The sequence below is a fragment of the Talpa europaea genome (genome assembly GCF_964194135.1).
Source record: "Talpa europaea genome assembly, chromosome: 11".
NCBI classification, from domain to species: domain Eukaryota; kingdom Metazoa; phylum Chordata; class Mammalia; order Eulipotyphla; family Talpidae; genus Talpa; species Talpa europaea.
The window spans coordinates 17,202,186-17,208,561 of NC_140078.1; positions in this window are offsets into that span (position 1 = coordinate 17,202,186).

Genomic DNA, 6,376 nt, shown 5'->3' on the forward strand with positions numbered 1-6,376 from the left:
AGCAGGGGTGACCATGGTAGGATTAAAGGGGCACCGTTTTGGTGTTGTGCTCCAGTGGACGGGTTCCAGACAGCCAGAAGGCCTGACTTTCCAAGAGCAGCTGGCCTGCTGCATTTTGTGTGGATAAGAAGACGCTGAAAAGAATTATCCCACTGCCTGGAATTGTGGCAGGGTCCAAAACTAAGGACAAGGGACTGTCCAATGACATGCCACCTGCTGAGACCAGACATCTCCCCTCCCCCTCGCCCATAGAGCTGGGGCCACCCTCAAGAGGTGGACTGGCCTGTGCCTCCAGGTGGAGGCTTCTCAAACTGCAAGGCCTGAAGCCCGTTAGAGTGTTTTCCATCCAAGGATCCTTCCTTCTTTGTTCAACAAAGATCTGTGCGCCTACTCTGTGCCAGCTTTTGGAGATATAGAGCAGATGAAAAACGTAAAGGGAGTATTCTCAAGAAGGCTGGAAGTGTTTCTTCTGGAGTTCAGGAGCAGTGAGATGAGGTACATTTCTGATCTGGAGAGTCTCTGCTGTGGGCAGCCCACGGCTCAGCCTGCGGCTGACGGGTGTGTGGAGTGGGGACCAGGGTGAAGGAAGGGCACTGCTGCAGCCCTGCCCCGCGTCCTGAGGCCCTTGATGCTAAAAGAGAAGTGAGAGGAGGCTGCAGTGGTGGCACGTGTGGCCCTGCAGCCTGGCACACACTAGCTCAAGAAGCAGATGCACTGAGGGGCTCTGGTGGACTGGACAGAGACCCTTACCCCTGACTCCTAACCCCCACACAGTGTCCTCTGACTCCAGGACAAACATCTTCCCACTACCCAAATTAAGCATGCTGTCTTCTGGATACCCAAGATAAGAAAGAACAAAACCAAACCAAAACCCAGTATGAATGAGAGTTCAGACCACCTCCCCGCATCATCATGGCCAGCTTGAAGAGACACTTCGCGTTTCTCCCTTCCTGTCCCGCACCCCACCGCAGTGGAGGAGGGAGGGTTGAAAAGAGGTGAGGGGGGCCATTTGGAATTGAGTTGGAAAGTTCCAAATTGGGCTAGTTTGGACATTAAAGTGATTGGCCTGTTATTGGTTGGGCCCCAGATGTTGAGATGAGAAAAGAATTTAACTGAGTTCAGCTGGAAAAAAGATGACACTTTGGACATTTCAATTAACTAGTGGTGCATTGTACACAAGCGGTCATCAGTTTTAAAATGAATATAGTGCTTTCGCTGTGGCAAGCACTCTTGTAAGCCTTTGCGACTACTGCCTCATTTAAACCTCACAACCTCCGTGGAGACTGGATGCGATCATTACTTTCATTCCACAGATGTGGAAGCTGAGGCACAGGCAGGTGAAGAGACCTGGTCAAGGTCACTTACCACACAGCTGGTAAATAGCAGTCAAGACTCAAATGTAGTAACACGCAGGCCAGCCAGAGCAGGTTGGTGGACGGAGGTGGGCTGTGGCCTGCCACTTTGAGGCTTGTGGTTTAAATGTGCATTGAGAAGTTCTGTGGGAAGGAGGGAAGGTGAGGGATGCTGAGCTTGGGCAGACCCATGGCCCTCTTAGACTCATGCAGGTTCACAGATGGGCAGGGCCTTGTAACATCCAGGTCCTTCCTTATCCCCGTTCTACAGATGAAGAAAACCAGAGGGTGCAGGGCCTTCTCAGGATCGCCATGGCCCAGGCCCCTTCGCACCCCTCTCCTTCAACTGCTTACTTGAACATATGCCCTGGGAACTAAGCAGCCTAGAGTATGAGACCTCCCCTGTGGTTCTCATCTGGAGGAGAGAGGGAAAGCAGGACACCGAGGTCTAGGTCTCCTCTTCTTGGGGATGCCTGCTTTTCCCCAAGAGTGGATCATCCTGGACTGGGGAGCAGCTGAAGCTGATGGAAGCCTGGCCCAAAGGCTGCCGGGAGCAGCTGCACAGAGGGTGGGCGCTGACCAGGGTGCTGAAACGGCGCGGTGTCTTCCCGGAACGCTTACCTGAGGGGCCAGAGGGAGGTGGAGGGGAAGGCGACTCATATATTTTTGGCACCGAGGGGTCAACATGAGTGTTTTTGACACTGGATAGTGGGAAAGCCCTGGAACTAGAATTTCTGTGCTCTCTAGGTCACTTTACTGCTCTGGAAGTGCTTTTTCACCTGTTCATCAGGGAAAGTAACTCCCAACCTACAAACTGAGAAGGGAGAGGTGGGCACACCTCAGGCGTTCACTCTCACAGACTCCATCTTGGGCCTGTTTCTTTCTCTGTGGTTGGGGGTTGTGCTGGGTGGTTTCAGATGCTCCTAACCTGGATGCTCTGGGTGCTGCACCTGTAGGGTAGAAGTGCTGGGAATATGAAATACAATTTGCATCTAATTTTAGTCTTAAACCACGCTGGGGGGCATGCTCCTTTCTCACACAAGTCCTGACTTGATTTCCAGTTTCAGGAATGGGTTTTGCCCAGGATCCATGCTGGGTGTGGGAACTAGGTATGGCCATTCCATAAAAGAACACTGGCTGTGGAACCAGAATGATCCAGGTTTCCATCAAAGTTCTGCTATTCCTGGAGGGGCAAGCCCAGCACCCCAACTGATGCTTCTTGTGTTTACCTCAGAGTTGGCCAATACTGCATGAGATGAGAAGTCCAGCATACTGGGGCACCAGGTAAATGCTCTTTTCTTGCATGAGGGGCTGCACAAAGGTCCTGTCCTCCTGTCTGTGAGTCCCAGTCATATCTACCCAGTAATAATAGCTGGCACCCACTAAGCTCCAACTACCCATTTATAAAACATAGTATTTATTTGACCCTGAGGCAATCCTGAAGACAGCAGGGATGCTCACTTTGCAGATAAGGCTGGACACCAGCAAAGGGAGGCTGAGCGTCACACCCAGCCTGTTTGATTCTGAGCACCCTGCTTGGCCTTGAGCAAAATACTAGACCTTCCCAAACCCTCTAAATACTGTTATGATTTGAAGACATAGCAGGTTATTTTCCACAAGGGTACTTGCATACTTCAGAACTCATATGAAACACGGGAAGGGAATGGAGGGGATACAAGGGGGAAAACTGGAAAAACTTAAAATGCGGAGGTTCTTACATCAGTCATACTGAGCCAGGGACTAGGAAGACTGACTGATGCAGATCTTCGCGTCTGATATCCAGGTAAAGGAAAATGATGATTTGTGCACTAGAGCATCTCAAACCTTAACATGCACACGAACCTCCTGGCAAACTTGTTAAAATGCAGATTCTGGAGTAGGACCTGAGATTCTGCGCTTCTGACAAGTTCCCAGGTGCTGCTGGTTTCAGTAAGAAGGGTGTAGAACGTCTTCCCTTCCCTTCTCAGGAGTTCTGAGACTTGCCCAATAACGCTATTACCTGAGGAACTTATAAAACACAGATTTAAAGTCCCCTCCCTGGAGGTTTGGATCCAAGTCCAATGCAGCCCAGGATGTACTGTGCATGTGCATCTCACGGGACTGACAGACTCAGGAAGGCGGGGAAGCCTGGCTGTGGTACTCATCTGTATCACAGACACGGAGACACAGAGACTGGCTCCCCGGACCACTGATTGTCCCCATCACCTTCCTGAAGGGGAAGTGGGAAAAGGGAATAAAGACATTGCCTCAGACTCTTTTGTAGCTATGGTTTGAGAAGTTCTAAGTAGCAGATGCACTCAGTTGAGCTTTGAACTTGGAACTGAACCTAGTGGGGGGCCGGAAGGGCTGTTCACTCTGGTGCAGGCGTAGGCAAGTGTGGTTCTGGAGCTCCGTGACCCTCAGCCCGTGGCAATGATGATGTGACTGCCCTGGTCTCTGCATAGACCTGCACGGTGGCGGGACCCCGGGACTAACACTTCAGCACCCTCCCCAAGCCCATCACAATGTGACTTTCACAACACTCACCAATACGGCTCGTGTGGGCGGCCTCTCCCATGGTCATTGCTCCTCTATTACACTGCACTGCTGGTCTAAGCAGACACTGGGCTCCCAGCTTGGTGCCTCCCACTTGGTCCTGCCCTAGTTGGGTGTTCAAACCTCATGTCATTGTTAGCACTCTGGGGTCTGCCCTCCATCACATGGGTCCCGCTACCTCTCACTGCCCATCACTCACTGCCTGCCACTCCTGCCTTTTGACCCTCCCTCTGGGTCAGACCTAGGGCCAAGCACAGCTGACGTGATTTGGTGTGTGCCTGGTGAAATCCTGGAGACAGACAAGGGCTGGGACATGGGCACCTGCCTTTGTCCTGACTCTGCCAGTGCAAAAAATGGCTAGTGGCCCATAAGAAGGCAAGTTTTATGACAGAATGCTGAACATATGCATGTGGGGGACGTTCTTGGTGGTGGGACGTGTTTTACTGGAACAGCGCCAATAGACGAGATTAGGTGACAGGATATTAACTGTTGCACAGATTCTAATTTTCCATTTGCAAAGAGGGGTATGATCAGTAATAGAATATCATGATAAGGGCCTCCCCGGTGGCGCAGCGGTTGAGCGCTGGGTTGCGAAGCTGCCCGCGGCCTCCGCAGCGCCGGTTCGATCCCCAGCTGCTCCCCGGCCACCACAGGAGGGCCCCACATGGTGCGCAGACCTCTCCTGCCGCCCGCTGCTCCCCTCAGCAGTGTACTTCGGTCCTTCTGACTGCTCTGCTCCCCGCTCTGGCTCTGGTGAATTCTCTCACCCTCCCGCGCTTCTGACTGTACCCAGTGCATGTATAAACAAAACAAACAAACAAACAAATAAATAAATAAAGCATGCCTCTATAAAAAAAAAAAAAAAGAATATCATGATAAAAGGGGGGCCATGAGGGAAACTGGATTCTGAAGTGAGGGTTATGAGGCTTGCTACCCATTTCCTAACTATTGAGCAGCCAGCACAAGAACAGTTTCCACTGTGAACACTCATGGAGTCAGGGTCTCCAGGGACGCATGATTTCACCATGGAAGTTGACAGAAGTTCATGACTAAGTAGACAAATGCAGTAAGCAACACAGCCAGCTTTCAAATTGAGGAGACAAAGAAGAGAAGGTGGAGATGTGGGGGCTGCCAGAGATGGTAAAAGTGGTCTATGGCATCCCACTGAAAACCAAGGACTTAGAACCAGACTTTTTTTTTTTTTTTAACTCACAAAGTCACTGGATGAACAGGAACATTTCAAACCCAGTGAAGTGATGTGATGAACCTCACTAGAGCTGGAAAGATCATGGTGATGTCCTTCCAGTCAGGACCTCTGTGCAACCCAGAATCTTCCCTCAAAGTCAAACTCAACTTCTCTGTGATTCCAGCCATTGTCATCCCAAGATGGCTACTACCAAAGCCATGGTCTACTCCCAAGGGGTAACTGGCTTTGGCCTTGGACTTGCTTGGCCTAAGTCAAAATTTCTTTTTTAAAAAAAAATAGACAAAGCGCAATAAGAAGCCACTTCACACCCACTAGGATGGCTATACACAACAAGATTGGTGAGAATGTGGAGAAATTGGAATCCTCTACCCCTTCTGGTGGGAATGTAAAATGGTGCAGCCACACTACAGAAGTCTGGCAGTTCTTCAAAACATTAAGAGTTACCATATGACCCAGCAATTCCACTCCTAGGTAATACCCACGAGAACTCAAAACATATGTTCGTAGCAGCGTTACTCAGAATAGCTAAAACATGGAAACAACCATTGTCTAGCAACTGATAAGTGAAGAAAGATGATATATGTCCTCATGATGGAATATTATTCAGCCATAAAAAGAAATACTGATGTATGTTATAACATGGATGAACCTGGAAAATATTAAGTGAAAGAAACGAGACACAAAGGCCATATAGTTTGATTCTACTTAAGAGAACCATCCAGAATAGGCAAATCCTTAGAGATAGAAATAGATTCATGGTTGCCTGGGGCTGGGAGGGAAGGGAATGGGGAGTGACTGTGAATGCGCACGGAGTTTCTTTTTGGGATGGTGAAAATGTTCAGAAATTAAACATGGTGATAGATACACAACACTGGGAATAGATTAAACCACTGAATTGCACACTTTAAAAAGGGTGACCATTACAGGTCTGAATTATATCTCAATAAAGCTGTTAGGAAGGAAAAAAAATAAGAGGAACAGGTTATTAGTGCTGATATTTATTGTTAAGGCTCCAACCTTTTAGGTTCGACAGAACATACACCTGAACCACAGCTATTCCTGCCTGGTGACTACTCACAACCCAGGGCAGGGAAGTGGCCCAGACAACAAGCAACGACAGCTTGACTTGAATTTCCTAACAACTCCATTAACTTTCCCCACATAAAAACTAAGGCATTGTTGTGTTCCTCAGTGTCCTTGATGCAAGGAGACCCACATACAAAAAAATGGCTGATTCTGCAGATGAATCATTGAAGTTTCTGTTTTCTGAAAACAGAATTAT